The sequence below is a fragment of the Falco cherrug genome, chromosome 6 (assembly GCF_023634085.1).
Source record: "Falco cherrug isolate bFalChe1 chromosome 6, bFalChe1.pri, whole genome shotgun sequence".
Taxonomy (NCBI): domain Eukaryota; kingdom Metazoa; phylum Chordata; class Aves; order Falconiformes; family Falconidae; genus Falco; species Falco cherrug.
The window spans coordinates 47,402,299-47,424,984 of NC_073702.1; the positions used below are offsets into that span (position 1 = coordinate 47,402,299).

At 41.8% G+C, this 22,686-nt stretch overlaps 1 protein-coding gene across 2 annotated transcripts in view; it reads right to left on the reverse strand.

Annotated features, from left to right (window-relative positions):
* The window catches only part of IPCEF1 (interaction protein for cytohesin exchange factors 1), an 85,395-nt gene extending 70,600 nt beyond the window's left edge, over positions 1-14,795 (reverse strand). The window contains exon 1 of one of the 2 annotated variants that reach the window (XM_055713359.1): positions 14,486-14,795. The gene's annotated coding sequence lies outside the window, so the exon portion shown is untranslated. The remainder of the gene's footprint in view (positions 1-14,485) is intronic. The other variant, XM_055713361.1, reaches the window with a different exon arrangement.
* Between the last annotated feature and the right edge of the window lie 7,891 nt (positions 14,796-22,686).

A 22,686-nucleotide genomic window follows, 5' to 3' on the forward strand; every position in this document is an offset into this window, starting at 1 on the left:
ATCCCTGGTGTCACCCACCATCAGAAACTACCAAGGTACCCTATGAACATTCTTGCTTGTCTCAGTCCTTGGCAAAGCACCTCTCCCCACCTGTCCCATGCCCCACCAGCCACCTCCCTGCTACCACTGATCTTTGGCCCAGATGCCCAAGGGCAACATCACTCCCAAGGCTGACACAGAGACAGTATAACCAAGGTACTTCCACAGCTGGCTACTACAGCAAGACTCTGCAAGTGAGGTTACAAATGGTGCACAAGGCTGAGAGGCCCTGCACAAGTCTTCACAGCATCAGCAGGATCTCCAAAATTAAAGCACACTTCCTTGGCCATTGAAAGGGAATGCAATGTTGTTGGAGAAGAATATACGTGTGCAGATTTCATCTACAGCACTTTCTAGAGACCTTGCCCCAAGGCTGATATATTAAAAAAAAATATGGATAATTTTGGTGTCCCCCAAGGGAATTCAGAGATGAAGCACTTGTATCTTCAATAACAAGCTGAATAAAATTGATTTCACGGATTATTATTTTTCTGGATTACTTAACAGATTTTGGGGGGAAAAGAAAATGGAATTTTTATTCAATGCTGTGAACTGTATCAGAGTAAAGGTAATCCCAAACCCTACCTCTGACAGTGGCCAACAGCAGATGCCAAAGTAGAGAGCATAGGAACAGAGACAATGTCAAATGAGGCTTCCACAGGGGCTTCAACCATCCCACAGTCTGGGTACGTCTTGAAGCAAGACTTCCACAGCTTTGTTTTATGCAGTAACTCTCAACAGCCTGTCCTTCCATAAACTTTTCTTCTTGTTTTTTGAATCCATTTACACATTCAGCAAGACAGAATCCACACTCACTCCTACAATTCAATTGTGTGGTGTGTGAAAAAGTAGTTTCTTTTGTGCTTAAATTTACTGTCAGGCTTGTTGGTTTTAGGGTGTGGTGGGGGTTTTTTATTTTTTTTTTTTTATTAAAAGGCGCATATTAGTTTTCCTGTGAAAAAGTGGGTATTCAGCGCTGCCCTCTAACCACCCCTGGGCCAGTCAGAACTGACAAACCTTTATCACATTAACTTGCAATCCTCTTTTTCAAGCTGGGGAGCCCCAATGTACTGAAATTCTAGTTCCCCTTTTCCATATCTTGTTTCTGACCTTGACCTTCACTTGCCATCTTTTAATTAGCCATTAAGCTTCAAAAGACCTGTAGCTGCCTGTCACAAGCCTTTGGCAATAGCCCTGCCAAGTCCACTGCATCAATGGGCACAAAGTGCAGTAGGCCAACAACAATGAATTTGTAAAGCAAAATAGGTGGAGCACATCTAGTTTAATTTTATTCCAAGGATACTCATTTTAAATAACACGAGCTCAGTCTACCACGTGTGCCACAGCAAGGTAAGTGGGAATAATCAGAAGATTTGCTTCAAAGTGCACTCCTGGTCTGAATTAACATGCTTACGGCACCACATCATCTATCAACTGGATTAACCTTCAGCTCAGGTTGGTTCACAAATCCAAGTAGTAGTTCAGTTTGAACTACTTAGATGTCTTAGAAATCTTAGAAAGATGACTTAGATTGCTTACTTAGAAATCCTTCGATTTCTTCAACACAAAAAAACTTTCCACTAGAAACATTTAGTACAAGGGCTCATTTAACACTGTTTCTTATGGTCTTGTCATCTTTTCCCACTTCTTTTACAACTCAAACAGGATCAAAATATTTCTCTGGTTTCTGTTTCTGATGTCTTGGAAGGATTTTTGGCATGTACCCCTCCCCAGTTCATTTTGTACTACTTTAGCAATCAAACTAAAAAACCTAACAACTTTACCAGAACTTATGGTCCTTGCCATTTTACTTTATTGGATATGACTTCCATTTAAAAAAAAAAAAACACAACATATTTTTATTTCTAATAGACCCTTGTAATTTTCTGCTTACACATACTATCTTTTTCATTTTATTATTGGTACTTTTTAAGTCTTCCTTGACAGGAGACAAATATTTACTCTTAGTTTCTAATAATGGTACATTGAAACAAAACAAACATAAGAAGTCTTGATGCATTTCATCCTTTTAGCTGCTCCTCTTATTTTTCTCTCAACACATTTTCTCATATCATTTAGATCCACTTTTTAAAGTTACTTTATGTGGTTTCTTGAGTAGCAGATTGATGCTGAATTTGAAGTCACTGTGCTTCCTACACTTCTTTAATCTAACGAAGATGAGACATTCAATGCTTTCTTTGGCATTCCCTCTAAACACTGACATTTGGAATTAAAATTTTATCCAGGATGTTTTCTTTCTTCTTAATAAGTGCTTCCTACTAAACAATCTTTATAATTGAGAGCTTTTGTCCATCCTCCAAAAGAAAATCCCTGTATTAAGCGCTGATGTTCGCTTTCTTAGAAATCAGGGTGCTGCTGCTGCTGCACGCTGGGGCTGGTAACACCTGGCAGGAGAGGATGTGGCCAGGCTCTCCTGGGAAGCAGCACCATGCCCCAGCCATACGCAGAACAGCTGCTTACCTCTCCCACTGCGCAAAGCTACTTGTTTAGTAAATACTACATATACGTGCACACATTAAGCATACATTTGTACAGCAGTGTATTTACAAAACCCTTTCTTCTCCCCCTTAGGCCGTCTGCCAGAAACACTCAACTGCAGCAGTTCAAGATTTCTCTATAGCCTAGCCTCACATTAAAAATGTGAGCCAGCGTATGACCCAGCCTCCACCAGTCATAAAGTGTTTAACTATTAACTACTCATTAGACCACAAAAGATTTGCATCAACGGCACGCTTCCTGATCCAGCCATGGCATTACAGCTGGATGAAGTGCTGGTTTAAAGAGCAGAACCTGAAAGCTGGTGGGGTGACCTCCTCCAGCCAGAGAGGTGAGCAGGAGCCTACACTTGCATTGGGGCTCGCCCTGTGGGGAGCTCAGGTTTCAGTCGGAGGCTCTCTTGGAGCTCTTGTGCTCTGGGATGAGATAAGCAGAGCCTAATAAGACATCTAGTTTCTGTGCATGATCCCATCAGCTCTAATCAAAGCATGGTAGAAGCTGGTTATGCTGGAACAGCATGCAATTGTGTAAAATGTTAGCAATTACAGCTATACAAAGTATTCAAGAAAGCACTAGTTACAACCAATTTTGAATCCAATGAATGGTACTCAGATTAAATGTTTAAGTCTCCTTTCCCAGTTCTGCCCTATCACACACAGGGTAATCCAAAAGGAGCATTACCTACAGCTAAAAAGCCTTTGGGAAATACATAGGAAGATATTTTGAAAGAAGTGCCACATATAAATCCAACTCCACTGAAATCTCTAGAATGCAGCTTTGTTCCAACGACTACAGCCCAGCAGAGACTCCCCCTCCTGCAGATGTCTATTCTCAGCCTTCTGCTGTAGAAGGTGACAACAGTACACGTGTGTCATACCCAAAGAGACTGCACTCTATATGCGCACAATGGAGCGGGCAGTGGAAACATCACAAGCCACAAACTTTGAGCCTCTCTTTACACAACTTCTTCATACCACAGCTCAAACCATTTCCTTCCCCCTTCTCCAGTAAGGAGAACTGTGTGCATTCTAATCCAGGGGAATTAAATGGAAATAAGATTTAGACCCTGACCACCTCTTACTGCAAAAAGTAAGTGTCATCATTCCAAACATATCAAAGCACTGACTAAAAATCTTAACAGAAAATTAAAACTCATTCTGGAAGAAGAAATATCCAGCCAGATGTTTTCCTTAGTCCTAATTTTCAGACTAATGTTTTTTCATGTTCTTCATTAAATATGGTTCAGACAAGTTCTCTGCAGGCACAGGAACCCCATCTAGCAAAGGTCATTTCAAGGACCAAATAACTGGTAGTGACTGACCACCACCACGTACTACTGAATGATCCACAGCCATTGAAAAGTTAAAAGATTGACAGCAGGGAAAATAGTCCAGCCATAGAAGAGCACTGGTTTACAATTCAAGGGCTTTCTATTCCCCCGTTTGCTTTGCAGTGCCGAGCAAACTTGGCTTACCTCCCTCTCCATTCCCCAAATCACCCACGGAGAGCAACAGCTGATCTCTCCTGCAGACGGAAACATTGTGAAGAGCAGACACAAATCCACTGAGCGCTACAGGGAACCACAGCTCCCCAGCTGTGTGGGCTGCAGTCCCCAGGTACTACCCAAGACAGGTATTTATTATCAGACACCAATCAGGATTAACCTACCTCATTAACAGCAGCAGTTAGCTTTTCAACCAGAGGAATTAAAAAGATGCAAAGACTACTAACTGCTGGCCAAAGTCTCATTATTTTAAGTTAACAAAGCTGATGACAATGCCATGGCTACAATAAGACAGAAGTCAGCTCTTCGTGCTGGTACCCTCCCACAGAAGCACCTCTGGTCCAGGCGCTGCCAGTTTCCAGGAGCTGCCATGTAACATTAATGCCAACACATTCTTGACAGTCATTTTCCTTAGGGTTACATGCAGTGTCCACTTATGTTGTCCAACAGCAGAGCCTGAGGACAGAACTAAAGTTTCTAAACCTACTGATTCTTCTCCTGTAACAAGGGAGTTCCCTACACCAAGCCTCCAGTTTCCAGGCACTTACAAACTCCTCATATTTCCTTTCCTGAAGAAAGGTGATGAGAAGCCAGGTGATGAGCTGAGCCTACGTGTTCAATCCTAGTTTCATGGCATACAGTTTCAAGAAAATGTTTGCTTTTACCCCTCCTCCCCCCCAGTTTAGAAGTTTCAGACATTGCATAATTAAGGCAGTTTCCCCAACTTACACAATGCTTTCTTTTCTCCTTCTCTTCCCTTACATCCTCCAAGTTGGTGAAGCAAACGACATGGACAAAGCTCCAAGAAGTCTGCATGAGGAAGAGCAGCGGTCCTGATACATTCTCACCAGTCATACTACAGACCTCCCAGACCCAGCCAGATGAGGTGAGCGCCAGCCTTCCCCCACCACGTGGGGATGCTCCTCATCAGAAAGAGTTACACCTCTGCTCAGCAATTCTCTTCAGAGAGGCAGAAGGAAAAGGCAAATCCAAACATGCATAGTTGCTTTGCTTTCTTGCTTTAGACCTACTGACATCCCCTTTTCCTACTCTTCAGTTCAAAGGATTGTATTTTACCTGCTGTCCTTACTCCAGCTCCAGGAACACCTGGATCTGAGAAGCGACCAATAGTTCCAGGCAGCTACTTTTCCCAAGCCTTCAGCAGCCTGGCTGCAACTGAGTTAGAGCTGCAAGTGTGACAGCTGAGCCAGGAGAGAAGCTCTGAGAGCTTGCTCTGGTGTAGGCTAAGGGTGGGAGGACTGGAAGAGGACTGATGTACCAGTGCTTGTATAAGGCCTTGTGACAACTAGCAGTTGTCTCAGTGGTTTTGCAAGTATCAGTTGTATTTACTCTAGCTGAAGTGTTGCTGTCTGCAATACAAATTCAGGTTTCCTATGGCTGCTTCCCAACTCAACATTCATGAAACAGCCAACACCCTTGGTCAGGATCAAGGCTTCGTCATGGTAGATACTAGGTAGATAAAGAAGATGACTTCATCCCATCTTAAAGACTTGGCAAAGATAAAGAGGAAATAAGATGATGACAGTGTTCCTGGAAAGGGAAAAACCATATTTAACCATGCCGCCTCTTGGCCTCTATCAAAATAATGATTATGCTTAAAGCCCCAATTGCATGCAAATATGTAAATAAAAACCAAGACTCAGACTCAGAGCCGGGAAGTTGTTTAGCTGAAGCCTGAAACCTCTTGTCTGTAATAATCTTCCTGCCTTCTGATTAGAGCCAAGAAAAGGGTTTAGCATTTCTCCTCTTCTCTAATACTATTTGTAAATGTGTTTTTCCTCCCTCCTATCTTTCCAGTTGGTTTCATTTATGTAGACATGCCAGTGTGGTAAATTTCAGACCTATAATTTGTAGCTTCCTGACTTGGGGATGGTTCTGAACTAGTTCTCATATGGCTGTTCCTCCAGCTAAATATTTATACACGTATACACTGTGCATAGCTCTTACTTATGTGCATGAGCAAAGGCTCTGCATGCTTCACATAATTTTTCAGAGTCTACATGTGTTTTCAATCATGACAACACAGTGAAAATATGTGCCTACAAAACACATTTTAAATGTATTTCTACAAAACAGTATGTGCTTACCCTTGAGGTGTCCTCTATATATAGAAAAGCTGAAGATTAGACTTCCTGTTCTCATTCTTTCCCTTCAAGTTCTTCTCTTTTTATTCATTGTATCCAGGTTTCCATTATGACACCCAGCTATACATGATGTTCTCACTGGCATGGAATCAATTCAAATGTGAATTTTGATAGTACACATGTACATGATAAAGCATGAAACTATCCCCTAAAGAGGCATTTGAACTTCATATTTCAGTCAGCTCAACAACGATGCTGCGAGAATGAATGGGCACCATTCTCCTGCTCGGTGTCTACTAAGAGACCACAGCTTACAAGTCTTCAGTGTGCCAAAAAGGAGTACAGTTATAAATGACTATTGACACTCACTGCCATCATATTTAACATATACATGATTTAAATGTCTTTTCTTTAAAAAAATCAAATTCAATTTTGTCTACCAGAGTGGTTTTAAACAGTCATTTAGCTCCAAAGCCTTTTGATTGTTTGTTTGTTTGTTTGGGGTGGTGGGTGTGGTGGGGAGGTGTTAAGTTGTTTTAGCTTGTGGATGAGGCCATACAAGTCATTCCAAGTTTTCTTCCTGATGGCAAACCCGAAGGAATTTACAAGAAGTTTCACACCCAAACCTTGCAATAAGCTACATTCACTATCAAATGTCAGTTACCCTGTTGACCCCAAATAGGAAATATAAAGAGCCATAGCTAGTTCTTGATTGTCTCACAGTTTTTTATAAGACTTTGTAATAAGAGTTAAACATTACTTTCTCCTACCATCTTTGTTTTCCTACTCCTGAGACACAAGATGTTAGGCAGGCTGAGGAGCCCTGGGACCTGCGCTCACATCTTGCAAGTTCACAGTTAACAGCTGTTTACCTCTGGGATAGCCTTCCCTTACCGATATACAAAATACACCTGACCACAGCCTGAAGACTAAAATAGATGAGATTTAACAAAATTGATTTGGGTATTCCATGGCTTTTTTTATTCTTTGAAGTACTCTTCAGAACAGTTCTCAAAGTCAACAATGCTACGTAAATGTATTCACACACAGATAAATGCTTGCAGGACCAGGGCATAAGTTAAGCACATTCTACAGACTTGGCTAGTATCTGGGTTTACAGAAGACTATCTATTTGACTTATATATGAACCATTTTTATCATCATTATCTTGAATGGATTTTTATTGATGTGCATGACTGGACAGTCTGTGCTTTATATGAATACCCATATTCATCCACAGAGGACAAATCATCTTTCTCCTACTGCAAGTTTGTCATGGGGCAGAGAGACCCACACACAACTCAGGCAGGCAGTCAAAAGCCACAAATAACAAATAGGAAACCATGGAAGCAGTTTCTGAAGGATTTGTGCACCAGACTGTTATACCTCAGCTGCATGTCATGCTGTTACAAATGAGTTAAGTTGTACAATTCAGGATCTTCTTGCAATATATTTGAGATTTTTTTAAAAAAAGAGGGCTGAGTGGATCAGAAAATCCAAGCAGCACTAGTCTCCACTAAAACTCCTCAGAAGCCCAGCTAGCTGCATAGCTACTGTTGTGCCCTCCTGCAGCAGTCATACAAATAAAAGCCTGGCTGCCCAACCAGTCAGACAGCAAGCGCCATCTGCTCACACAGTGATATTGGGGGGGGGGGGGGGGCGGGAAGTGAAATAACACAGCAACAGAACATTTTCAGAAATTCCAGATGAGGGCTAGCCTTTTGCCCAGATCCATTGGAAATAAATCTAAAGAAAGTAATATGAGACTATGCTGTATAAGTAATACACGTATCAGTAGTTACTGTCTGCACACTCACACAGAAGTTCCCATCTTTGCCAAAACCAGCAGAGACTGATGTAGGGTCTGCAGGGTTACTAACACAAGATGCTGCAGTTTGCAGAAAAGCACCAGATCTCTCCAGCTGTACCTCTAATGTCTGCGTACGCTCCGTGAAAGGAGAAAAGTGAGGAAGCTCCAGCAGGCAAGCACCAAAGAGTATTGCATCTAAGAGGAAGACCTTCCTCAGACAGACCTTCTGACCAGCACCACAGGCACAAATGCCTCAGACCCACCAATGCTGGGCAGTCAGTTGGTGCCAGTCTCCAAGGAGTGAGGTTCAGCAGTGGTGCCACTGTGCCTGCTTTCACCTCACACAATGACTGTGCTGTGTGGATGGACTCTGCAGACATCAGACGTGCTTTGGTGTAGGGTATCTTACTCTTTGCTGTAATCTACAATCCTCCTCAGGGATCTTCAGCAACACCCAGCACTCCTGGCACAACAGGATAATCAGACAGACACATCAGCTCCTCCAGCCATGGTCCGGTCCCTACCACAGCACCATTTCTCCTCCACCCTCCTGAGTAGGACCTGGCACTGCTGCAGCCTTGTTCTGCAGTGGGAGGAATCCAGCAGAAAAGCAGAGATACCAGGAGGACAACCAGCTCACTTGGGAGCTTTCTTAAGAGCCCTTTGGTCCCAAAACAAACTCTGGACTACAACCTCTCTCAACCATCAACTATCTCTTCCTAATGAAAACTCTGGGCCCAGGACCTGTGTGCAGGGTCACTGGCAAGAGGAAGGTACTGATGAGGAGCTGTTTTGGGCAACAAGGAGGCAGAAGGACTTAATGATGGCATGTTTGGGAGAGAAAGGCTTGAGCATGTCCTGAATGCACAAGTCTTCCTGACAAGTGTCCCAGTGCTGGCTGTGTCTCCCAACAGAGCTTCAGGCTCCTAGCGCCAGTCAGATATCAAGAGACAAAAACTGAAGGTAAAAATAAGTAACCTGCAGTCTCGAGCCAGAAGCCATTTGGGGTAACAGGTTTGTTCCCTGAAACGTTTACCATGTTTGAGTCTTGTTTTAAGCTTGGAATGGAAATTCAGACCACTGTTTTACCCAAATTTTATCCAAATATGCAAATGCACAGGAAAAATAAAACAGGAATTTTAAGTAAAATTCTGTTGGTAAAACTGAGCACAACTTTAATCTATTTTCTCCCATTCTGATAAACTCACAATTTGACACAATGGTATTACAAATTTAATCCAGAATAACCCACTTTTCCTATTCATTCTGATGAGGATCTCTCAAGAGAATAAATGGTTCTTTAAGGCAAAAAGAATTGAAATAAAACATTTTTTAAAAAGGTTAAGTGGCGTCTGATAGTCTACAATCTGTCAAATTCAGCAAACGAGGGGGGAAACTCTACCTTGTAAATAAGGCAATAACAAATCTAGTTTCTACACCCTGGAACGAAGCCAGGATCTAAGTGTGAAGGATTGAGAGGAAAATATGTTGTAAATTCCTTCAAGTGAAAGTCCCTATTTAAAAGGCAGAGAACACCAGTTTTAGAAAGGTCATGAAGTCACAGCAGTTTTTTCAAAGCACAACTCCTAAATGTCAATTTGACCTCTTTTTAAAGGCAGAGACAGACACAGCTGCACTTGGAGTGTAACCCTTACGCTAGAAAGAGAATAGCAATGAATAACAAGATGTTTTGCACTGAACTTTGTGTAGACAGCCATAAAAAATTTAAATATGTACTCAGTAAGCATCACAACCTCAATGATTGTAAAAATTTATTGCTGTGTATTCTCAGTTGAAAGAAAAAAAAGGGGGAGGGGAGAGAAATATGCCTCTTGTACAGGCATAAAGTTGCAAGTCACACAAGCTGCATAATTACACCATTCACTTGAGCCTGGTTTTACCCCCTTTCTAGGTAAGAGGACTTGCTGTGAGGACAGGGAAATGTGGCAACTGGCAGACCTGTGTGCCTTGACTTTATAAGTCTAAGCTTTTGGGAAGGGTTGTAGCAAAGGTGGAAGAATGACTCTGAAAGACAGAGCTGACAAGTCCTGCTATTCCATCTCTGATAAATATTACAGATGAGTAGTTTAAATTCAGGTGGGATTCAAAAATACATGGGCATATACACATATACCCACAAAAATACACACATGTAAATGCTCATAAAAAGCTCAGGCAAAATCCCCTGAAACTTGGAAGCTGGACTGGAAGATTCATTTTACATTAAGCCTTTGCATTTTATTCATAAATTAAATAGAATGTGGGTGTTGTGACTAACTGGCAGACAGTAAATTGAGCCACTGTGTGGTGTTTGCCACGAGATAAACTGTTGCTTCTCCTGATTTTTAAATGGAGGTTAACTGAACTCTGGCACACTCCACTAAAACCAAGAAGACAAGGAACAATTTCATGAATATATTCCCATGGTCCATCAAACATTTGTCACTTACATTGCCCAGATACACTGTCTGTTGGGGTCTGCAGATAAGTTAGTTGACCTCAAAGACTTAGTTAGCCGTGTACCTTTAAGACAGATTGTCAGGTATGTGAACAGGATGTGAAGAATCGGAACTTAGAACCACAGCATACGGGCACCTACAGCAACAGCAAATAGCAAGCAAGAAGGAGGACACAAAAAACCTATCAGGGTCTAACACCTGCACTGTGTAAGATATATAAATAGTTTGTATAAACAATAAAGGCCATTTTGTCCGAACCCAGCCACGCAGACATAGTGTTTCTTTTAAGTCTGCCTCGACTTGCGTCACCACAACTGTCAAAGTTGATGAACACACATATCAATAGCCTGATATTCTGCTCTATTCCCCATCACAAAGGTAACTGATTCTGCTTTCCAAGGGAAGCAAAAATGTAGGGTGCAACCACACTCAAGAACGTGAAAGAAAGATCTGGCTCCAACTCTCCAAAGCTTTCCTGAACATGTATAGCATAATACGATACCTTGATCCTGGCCCTCCATTTCTATTCACCTCAGATGCAATTGTACACACATGCAGAAGTGACTATGAAGTAGATATAAGTGACCTGGTAACATTTGACATGCATCTCCTGCATAACACCAGAGGCCTCATGGCAAATGCTCCAGCCACTTGCTGTTACTCCCAGTCAGGATGCTGGCAGATCACACACACACACACAACAAAACACAATACCAATAAAACATTGCAAGAAAGAAGGGTGCTAAACCCTAGAGCAAAACTACTATGAACCATAGGACACGTAGGTAGACTCAAACAGCAACCATCTGGCAAAGCTGCCACATTTCAGGCAGTACATATCTGAGCATCTCCAGCCTATTCGGAGTTCTACTGTGGCTCAAGAAGAGATGCAGACACATAAATATCTCATTTGCACCTTTCTGCATACTTTGAGAAACAGAGGTTATTAGTTATTGGTTTTTATCTTATCAGATTATTATTCTCCTGCATTGCTACTTTACTATGTGTATTATTCCCCACCCCCCAAAAAAATTAAAACACAGTGTCATTAATCAGAAGTTTTTCCCACTAATAAATTACTTATTTAATATGTTTATATAGACTCTTTTTGCACAGTTAGAGTCATGTTGAAATTGCTCTAATTAAAATATTTCCATTTATTTGCATGACTAATCAGTATTTATCAGCAACATGGCACTTTATATCTTCAAAGCACTTCAACTGCATATAAATGGATTACCTGAAAACTTGCCCAAGAACATACTTTGGAATCTGATACACAGACTCAGCTATTGCTTCCTAAAATCACTACTGCCTTTGTATGTGCATCAAGTCACAGAAAGGATAACAGTGACGGGCCTGAAGAAGTGCATAGTGCATGTGTTACTTACAGAAAGAATTAATGGTCCATAAGAGACAAAGACAGCAGACCAGATAGTGTTCAGTGATGACATGGAAAAGCAGATGGCTTACTCCTTTGAGTGGTTGAAGAGACACAGTCTATCCCACTTCCCACCATGCTTTTTGTTGAAGAGAGCTGTTGTACTCATGTGCAAATGAAACCCCACATCTTTAAAATTGCTAGCAAGGGACCTGCCACCATTCTTTCAGTTCCTTTTCTTTGGAGCTTTCTACAGACTTGCATACCAAAATAATCAGGGCATCTGGTGCTGCTTTCTGGAGACTGGCCACTAATGACTTGCACTGTATGGAAAACTAATTTTTCAGTATACTGCCATCACTGCATCTCCCCACAAAGCTCTTATCCCTGGGCCACCACCCATTGGTTGAAAGATGGGGTTGGGTACTTTTTTTTTTTTTTTGCTTCACAGCTTGTTTTAACAAAGAACTTATACAGAAACAAACTACTTCCATCAGCACTGAGCTACCCTGCCTGTCCACTAGTTACTTTTCCTTTTTAAAAATTAAGGATTACAATAGGAACCAGGCAGAGGAAGGTCTTTCAGCTTCATCATACCAAAGGAAGCAATATTAAAGAGTAGGTTTTGTAGATCTGTTGGTTTTGTTTTCAAAGACTGAAACACCTTTTAGAACTATCAGTATGCTTTCCCTTGAAGACTCAGAAGTGTAGCACCATCCTTAATACTTTCCTTTCGTTAAGGGAAAAACACCCTGTAGTTTTTCAAAATAAATAGCTTTTTACAATGTTCTGCAAGTGCCTTGACTGAAGACATGACAATAGTAATCATAGAAGATGATGAGTCGATTCCAGATAACTACAAAACAGCAAAAGTACTGATTCTTTTATGTTACTGCTCCCTGTCCTTTTTTCCTCTATGGCGCCACTGAACTGAATCCCCTCATGCATTGACTCACATTGCTTCAGGCTCCTTTAAGCCTCAAAACTTCACTATGGTTATAGTGATTTGAAGTGCATATGGTGGCTTTTATCCAGAACAACCTGGAAGTGCTTGATGAACTCTACCAGGAGGCAATTATGCACAGCCTACTCACATCTCTGCAGATTCATAACATTGGAAAGAGACATCAAGAGATCATTAAGTCTGTCCCTCCCAGCAGGATCAATTATACTTGGGCTATTCCTGACAGAGGCTGCCTAACCTGTTCTTAAATACATCAAATAATGGAGGTTCCACAGCTTCCTTCAGCAGCCCAAACCAGTGCTTAACTCTCCTTGACATTAGGTTTTTCTACTGATTTTAGGCTCCTAAGCCTACTGTCTCTTATCTTGTAAAAATCTGTCCTATAAGTTTCTTACACATATCTTTATAATGTTTATTCTTACAACACCAGTCCAGTCACCTCTTCTTAAGACTATGCAACACCATTTTATTTAATATTTCCTCAAAGGCCAATGTTTTCTGAGCAAAGAACTGTTACCCCCTCGTTAGAACTACCTGCTGTGGCGAGTACTTCAGGTTATGTGACAGGCACTGCCAGCCCTAAAATGACAGTCACCAAAGAGAATGGAAGTGCCCCCCAGCACAGTCAGCAGGAGACTCTCTTGAAGAACCTGCTGAGAAGAGTAGTCCTGACCCTTTTTTTCTGTTCTGTGTTAGAACAGTTGTTGGTTAGAAATACAAGCAATTCGCCATCATTTCCCAGGCAGATTATTATTCATACTGACACAGTCACAGAGTTTGGTGCAGACAAAAGAAGATTTGAATGCCTGCTGGTTGTGTCCCTCTTCAACTTGGGATGGGGGGGGTGGAAAAGAAAAAGAACAGAAAAGAAAATCAAGCCAACAAGAAGATCTCTGAGCAAAGCTTCTTTGTGTTGCTTTTTCCATTCTGCTGCTCTTTAGGCCTTTTGAGCTGTATTACTACAATTCAGTATGAAAGTGCCTAGAGACCAATTAAATCACTGACCCAACATGCTCAGGAAGTTACAGCTGTAAGATATGGCTTGCTACACACACACACACACACACAAAAAAAAACAACCAACCACCAACAAAACCCCCCACAACTTATGATCTAAATAGATAAGACTGTAATAAAAGGATAGAGCATTAAAAACAGTTAATTTGTTTGCCAACGTCAATTAAACAAAACATCCCACAGAAAACTAGATACATCCTACATACAAAAAACTAAAGATCACGTAGCTGTAGGGTGTGTGCGGGGGGAGTGTCTGCAAAACTACTATCGCCCCCACGCCTGTCACCTGTGGCCCCCACTCCTCAGCTGGAATCCTTTGCAGCATTAGACAGCCCTTCACTACCACTGAGCTTAGGCAGGTAAACATACACATTAAGTTTACAACACAGGCAGCACAAGAGAAGCAGAGTTGTCATCTTCTGGCTGGTGGCTGAGAGGCATCAAATCTCACAGTTCACCTCTGGATTTCGAGAGGGGAGCAGGAGCACAGAAGCCACCCAGTCTAAAGGATCCCCAGCCCTAGCACAACTCCCATGTCCTCCCCATGAATCACCAGTTGAAATATAACTTATACTAAGCAAATGGTTTCTGGGAAGTGGATAAAGCACTACTATTTCAAAATAAAACCACTGGTAACCTAGTTGTAATATATATTGCCTCTTCAATCCTCTGAAAAAGTTTTAACTTACCACAAATCTAGAGATCTCTCAGGAAAATCATAAAGTTTGCACATATGAACCAAGAGGCTTCCCCTCCCATGGAGGCTCCTTCCCATCTTCTTTTTCTTCCCCCCCACCCCAAATACAGGAAGAGAGATCACCAGCTGCCTGCTGAAGAAAACAACCACCAAAGAGTGCACATCATTCAGATGGCTTGGATGATTCAGCTTTTCCACGTGAACTTTACTGAAGTTGCACACAAATGGTGCTTTGTGCATTTCTGAATCAAACACATAATTAATAGTCCAAGTACATATCAACACAATCTCTATTTGATGCACTTTTCATCTAAAACAGTGTATCTGTTACCTTACAATGGCTCCGGTTCTCAAACCTATCAATAATTATATCTACCTGTGCTTATATACTGTGGTATATATCCCCAGCCTTTAAAAATCCATTTTACATTGTTCTCAAAAGTTGCACCAAACAGGGCAGTGAAAAGAGGATCTAGTGACGAGCTCATCATTTTGAAAGCCACCTGATGTGATGTGCATTGGTTTTAGAGTGGGAGGACTGGGAACAGAAAAGCCAGATGTTGCAAGCAGTCTGCTCTCCCAGATACAACAGCACAATAAGCAGCAGCTTGATCATAACCGTCCCTCAAAATTACCTGCAGCTACATTTTGAAAGTTCAAGATATTCTTATTGTCTGGAAACTTGTAGGAAAATAATATTAAAAGTTTCCAGACAGCAGGCTGAGAGGAAAAAAAAAAAACCCACACACAAATGCAAAACGCATACACATTCACTTGGTGTATTTTTGGTTTAGCACTGCTCAAAGATGAAGAAATAGCGCCTGTTTTTACTTCTCTAATTTCCTTGGCCTTTTCTTGTTTGTTCAAATGTTCACTTGAATCCTCTTCATAAACAGCATCCTATTTTCATTTCACCCCTGCAGCCACAAATCAGAAACCGATCTAATAAACCTAACATATTTGACACAAAAAGTAAAAAGAAGAATCACACCTAGTGCTGCCTTGGACAGGATCTCTTGCCAGAGAAGCTCTGTTTACTTAGCAGGAGAAATGTTTATTTATCCTGGAGTATGAAAGCAGCACAAGCATGTTGAACACAACACTGCCTTCTGCAGGCATGCAAGAGTGAAAATGCAGAAACTGCCCAAGGTGCTCAGCAAGGACAGACAAATCGGAGCCACTTAGAGGAGCACACAACTGCAGCCCAAATGCATGTGCAGCACCTGTGCCACCACCAGTCACCTTGCTTCAGCAAAGGGAGAAGGCAGCAACAGACTGAATGAGCTGGTCATCACTGGAAGCCACTCAAGAGCTACAGAAAAATAACAGAATTGTTGCTTGATCTGGCGCTTTGACCAAGAGAAGAAAGCCTTTGGGGTCACCTAGTGTGCCTCTTTCTTTTCAGGCACTACCTGGGATTTTGTCTTAGGGGGTGCAAGGTAGGTAAGAGTACTGGAGAACAAGCAGAGAACCATGCTTTGGCAGCGTCTCTTCTTCCACTAATGGCTTTGTTTTTGTTTTGTTTTGTTTTTATAATTTACTTTCACTTTATTTTAAGATGTAAACGTGTTATGTCTGTCTAACCCGAAGAGCTCATACTAAACTAGTCAGGCTGGTGCAACTCTCAACTTGCTCCTGCCCCAAGTCAACACTGCCAGACTCGCCCACTCTTGCCAAGATGTCTCCGATCACACCCAGCTATGTGAGCAGCAAGCACTGTGTGAGACCAGAGGGTGCCTGAAAATTTCTGCATTTTGAAAACATGTTAAATACTTCACTGGAAACTAGAGGAAAAAAAATTATCTACATTTTCAGGAGCAAGCTGTGGGAGACATCACGTGCTTCAGTTACCAGGGGTGATTCAGGTTTTCTGAACTTCAAATTGCTGGTGATGGTTTGGGATTTTTTTATATTTTTTTTTGTTCACTGCCATTTCTTGACACCAACAGGAGTACTTCTCATCATGGTTTCCCATCACATTCCCCCCTTTTTGGTCAACCACTGGGAAAATGAGTCATGATATTGAAATCTGAGCCTCTTCCACATCCTGCTAGAGCTTTACTCCACACACACAGACTATATCCACCCCACGCACAACAGCAAACGCCAGTCAATTGCACTTCTTGTGGCCAGGCTCACCCATGCGTGAGCATCCCCGGGTGTCTGCCTCACTTCACAGTCTCTCCCCAACAACCCCAGCTTACTTGCCACTTTGCTTTCATAGAATTATTTAGGTTGGAGAAGACCTTTAAGATCATCAAGTCCAACCACTAACCCAGGCCTTTCTGCACAGCACTAGGTGAATCATGGCCATGCCACATGAGGAGCTCAAATGCTCCAAAACCTTTTTTTTTTTTTTAAATAATGGCTCTCTCATGCTGCCTCTGCATTAACACCATGCTGTGGGACACATCATCTCTCCAAACTGTTCCCACACTTCCACAAACTTTGCAAAACAAAGAACAACTCATGCTTATCACATTAGTCTTCTACTCTGGTTTTTCATTTTCTAGCCCCAGATTCATTTGCTATTCGAGTACGCTCACAAGCTAGTTCTGACCCACAGCTCATCGGGACCACAGTCACAGCCGTCGAGTGCAGGTTATTCACCACAGGGCCCCACACAGTTGATGTGGACCAGGTGTATGACCCAGCACACCACACCAGTCTCTCCCTGCTAACTGGGAGTGAGTCTCACCTGGCTCCCAGCTCATGAAAAAGCCACACTGAAGGAGGAAGAAAATCCCCTACTGGGCTACAGGGCAGCAGGAAGCTCTCAGTGCAGATGCTGTTAATAAAATCCAACCCAGCCCTGAAAAAAGCCACAGAGCAGCTCCTCCAGGATGGCATGAGGGCCACGGAGCTCAGCAGGAGCCTGCTGCTTCAAGGGTTAATGCCCAGCCCCATCGGCAGCATCCCAGGCAAGACTCTGACTGGGAAACAGTAAGGTGCACTCGATCCTAAAGGTTTGTATTTCCCAACTTTGATTTTATTACTTCTAAAAAAAAAAACAAACCTGAACAACTACTCATCTCTTCTGCAACCAAAAACATTCTATATTTGTATTTTGAAAGCTGAACCAGAGGCCTGCTGCTCAGCTCCTGAGCAGGAGGAAGAAAGGGACTGCTGCTTTAGCTGCTGGGCTCCTCCCCACCTTCTGGTCCCTCCACCACCCTGCCCAGGGCAGGCACAGGCAGCAGCAGAGAGGCAGGAGGGCTGTGCAGCAGGTCCGCACCCATCTCTCCAACAGGACCTGTGAATTCAGAGTTACAAAACTCAAAAGCAAGGAGAAAGAGCAGGCTCCTCTTCCTCTACAGAGATAAGAAGCCAATGTGAAGCTAAAGGGCAAGGGCTGCTTGGGGTGGTCTAAGCAGCTTCAAAGCAGAGTTTAAGCCAACAGCCTACTAGGCAGAGAGGAACTCTTACGCAAATTGAGAGCTTGGAAATACTGTCTTGCCGGTGGCGCTATTTTTACTGGAAAGCTCTGTCCAAAACTATCTTGGACATCAAAACAAACTAGATTATGCTATAAATATTAAAAGCTTTATAGCTGCTTGTTTGTGCAATAAATTCCTGGAAAGTCCCTTGGCCTTAATGTAGGTAGGAAAAGGTCAGAAAGAAGGAAGTAGGGTAAGGGAAATAATTCATTTTGGAGATAGTTTATATTTTGTCCTCATCCTACTCACTTATAGCAACTTATACCAACTTCCCACTAGAAACAAACAGCCAAGAGCTGTGCCAGAAGATATTAAGAGTTGTGTGTTCAATGGGATGTTCAATGGGCGTGGGGAAGACAGTCTCCTAAGTTATGCTTAAGAAAGAAGACAGTCTCTTAAGTTATCCTTAAGAAAGCCTTTAAGTTCTGATGAGAGAAATTTAACCACCACAGTTGCTCTACAAGAATCTACAATACCTGAACTGCTGCCCTCACTTCCTACTACCATTTAATAAAATCAAACAAATCACCCAAGATGCAGCCATCTGAGTGATCATTTCACCTGGGTGAAAATCCTTAGTTTCATTATGATTCATTATCATTCCTGAAGTTTATTATTATTTTCTACTTTATTATAAGGTAGGAAAAGTTTTTCTTCTTGTGTTTCAGGGGTTTTTTGGTTTGCTTGGGTTTTACACAACTTACAGATAAAATTATATAGCCCATTTATGACTATTTAACATTTTCACTGGAAATAGGTGAGGATTTCATTAGAAGCATTTGCATTGGAAATAGCTAATGGGGTATGGAAGAGGGAAGCACGTTAATAAGTAGCCACAAGAAGCATGTAATTACTTGGAAACCCCATTAAATACAGAGAGCTGTTTTAGACTGTGGCATTTTCTATGGCTCTCAGTAAATGTTTCGCAAAGAAAAAAGCCTCTAAGCGAAGGTCACAAGGGTCTGGAGGCTCATTACCTGCAAAGGCACTCCCAGAGTACATCAAAACTCATGGCAGCTGAGTGCCAGCAGCAAGCACAGCCCATGGCTTCACTGGGTTTGCTCCACAGGCATGTTCCAGCAGCTCCTACTCTGGCCCATCCATACTGAAGGAGGGCTAGTTTATGGGGGTGGAGGAAGAAACAAAAAAAGAAACAGCCAAACACAACACCCAGGCAGCTAACCCGCTTTGCTGAAAGTGGCACTATAAATTGGACTTGGTTGTCCTCTGATTACTTGGCTGCTGCCTAGCTGCCAAACTGGCACCATGCACGGTGAAATTTCATCCTCACCAGAGCCCAGGGAACAAACAAAAATTACAATCACAAATTGACCCCAAGGATTGTCCCTGTAAATCAGCACTGTCCAGCATGTTTTTTGTTTAATTCCTCCACTTCCGTACCCAATTAACAAATCATGTAATCATCTAAGATGTCTTTGCCCTCTCCAAAAAAAAATATATTTGGTTAACTGCAGAAACACTTAAGAGGGAAATTCAGTGGCTTACATCATCCTGAACAACTGACATGGCCACACAAGGAGATGTAAACATTTCTTTTCAAACCTATTTCATGTCATGCTAAAACAAACACATTTCTCCCACTGGCAGGAACTGGAGGACACCCAAAGGTCTGGGGTTTTTTTCCTCCACCGAATATGTAATCTTAATTTTTCTTCCTCCTGGCAAGTATGTGTAACAGACAACTCCTGCCTGTTTCATACTTAGTATGTATAAAAAAAATCCCAACTCTAAGTGATATTGGTCCAGCAACATTGTATTTAAATTTGAGTTTCCACTTCTGGACGGAGTCCACAGTCACCCAAACTAACCAAGTTTTTGGACCACTGCGTAAGGCCCTGTGGGAATGACACGATCTCACCAGCAGTTCCCAACTATCACAAAAGAAGGCAAAACTGATGGTTACACACTTGCCAGAGAGCTGGGCTCACATCGTGTGGGCAACAGGATAAAGAGGGGTTACTATTTTAAACCGATGCAGCAGCAGCGTAGGCAGTAGAATGTGGTGAAAGTATATATTGATAGCAGATCTTGACTGCTTTTGTCATGCATCTTACAGCTCAAATGCCATGCATGGAACTATATATAACTACTTCGAATGACTTTCATATTCCAGCACCACAAAAATGTAGCAGTAGAAACAAATGGGCATGTAACACTTCAGCAGGTTGGTTTCTCTGTGGAGTTACTGCTACACAACTGAAACTTATTTGACATATCCCACCCATACATTCAGCTTAGCCCAGCCCCTCTTCATTCTCCAAACTGAGTCTTTTTGTAGCGCTCTTTCTACATTTTACTTTAAGTCAATGGCTTTCTCGAGAGCAATCATGCATTACAAAACCTTACAGCCTGCAAGATGACAAAAAGCATTTCTATGCAATGACCACAAAAGTGCTCCATAACCACAGGATGTGCAAAGGAAAACTCTAACTAAAGAGAGGAATGAAACCACAGTAGTAGAGCAGGACAAGGTCAGTTTAATCCAAAGGATCCAACACATCTTTCCAGTTGGGCACCAGCATTTCGAACTCACACTCAGAGATGGCACAGTAGGATGTGTGGTGGAAGCCAGGGAAAGAAGTACTTATCTGAGTGCAGAAACCACAAGCCAGCACCCACCCTCCTCCAAGATACCAATCCTGCTGGCAATGGCAGTTCTGAGAATGCATACACACAAGAGTCTTGCTGCCCAGATCATGAACAAGACCAAAAACTGACTGATGAATGCCAAAAAGCTCCTGAGGAAGTAAAACCTGCACAAAAAGATTTGAGCCTGATTTTTCAGCAAGGCCCAAGTTAAAGTCTGATGAGAGGTTTTAACTTTGTCTATTCAGGATATGACTGCAGGTAGAGGGCAATTTGTGAACAACTGCCTGCTGCCAATGTAAGAAAACAGGACATAAGACTGAACAAAAAAGCCCTAGTTTTGTAAAAAGAAAATGCTTTATCCTCTCCGACTGTAAAGCTAGTCTTCACCATCTGTTTCCTGGTTTGGCTAAGTTTTAGATAGCCCCCCCCCATTCAATGAGCACTCAGCTTATGGAAGATTATGTTTTTAAAACAAGTCCTGTCTAAGAGGAAGAAAAGGTTATCACTTCATTGATTAGTACAAAATTAGCATAACACTCTCAGTACTCTGTCCACCCCGTTGGTCATCCACAATTCAAACACTAATTTCATTAACCATAATATTAGAGGAAACATTGCTTTTAGAATTGCCCTGAACTCTGTCTCTACAAGCCATTAGTACTCATTTTTATCTTATTTCCTCTCGCGCATTTTCATCTAGAATATTATTTTCTTGCAACAGTTAATTTAAGGGAACACCCAAGATATCAGCTTCCAAATGCTCTACAGACTAAAATAGAAGCCTGCTCAGTATTTCTGAAGTGCACATTCCTGAAACCTCATTATACATATATGCAAGAGTACGAAACATTCTTTTTCATTCTTGTGGACTTTACAAACTTTTCCCATTAACTGTGTTGTTTTGCCACTGTGACAGAGTATTCAGAGTATTGTGGAGTACTGTACCATGGCAGGATATCTGGATTCACGATGTACTCATTAGGGAAGTCAACTTAGGCCCGGTTTTTGTCAGAACAGATACATGTACCTTTCATACCAAGAGATGAGACAAGTTTCTGCATAGCAGCAGTTTCTAACTTGTACCTACGTTTTTCTCCAATTAAGCCAGAAAGATATTGCTTGTGATTTATTCCTAGATCTGTGGGTCTTTTTTTAACCCCCAAACTACAGAGCACTATTTATATTTACTATGCACAGTAAGTTAAGCAATCAACGTCTTCCAAATTTACCCTCATCAACAAAGAAAGTGCGTTAGTCTTTGGGAGTTCAGGCTTTTCAGATTTTTCCCCTCGATTTTCAATCAATAAGCTACAAAGAAGAATAGCAGAAGAGGTGGGTAGGAGAAATTATTCCAAAAATGCAGGATGGATTTCACCCTCTTCAAATGAGATTAAAATGAAAAAGAAACAATCTGAAAAAGCTAAATTTTTGACACTTCTCCATACACCAGAACTTCTAACAGAAGCCATTACTGTAAAAAAGAAAAATAACCACTCAGGAGTGCTGTGACATGAACCACTATGGGTCTATCCTGCATTTTAAACCATTCTCCCAAACCAACAGCAGCATTTTCTCCCAAATGGCAACAATAGTGGTAAGTGATCTGCAACGTGCTCCTACTTGCTAAACATCAGCTGGTTACTACCGCACACTGTGCGTAGACAGAGAAAGCCAGGGGGTTTAAATCTCTGTTCTTTGCTAGGGAAGAGAGGTTGTGTAGGGAAGCAAACCATCTAAAGTCTAAGTGCTTTTCATAGAAAAGCGTAAAAGCTGCTCTTAAAGATCTGCTTTCTATAAGTTCCTTGCAACTTCACTTTATTTCTCTTCCTACACTGGTACCTATATTTTCCCTCTCATTCGGTGTTCATGCAGTGAGGGCCTTCAGTAGTTCTTTGAAACAAAATGTAGGACTATTATTTATTAGCTGTCACTACACATCTGCAGCAGCTTATTCAACCAATTACACTATCACCCAATGGCAACACACTTGTTCTCTACATGGTCCCTCTCCAGATCAGAGCCCCATCAGTTCTCTGGGAAAGACCTTCCTAGTATTATTAGCAATTTATAACAAATAGGAAGGAAAGGAAATAAAGCTACATGCTTCCTCCTTGGTAAAGGAGTCATTCGGACATTATTTGTGCAT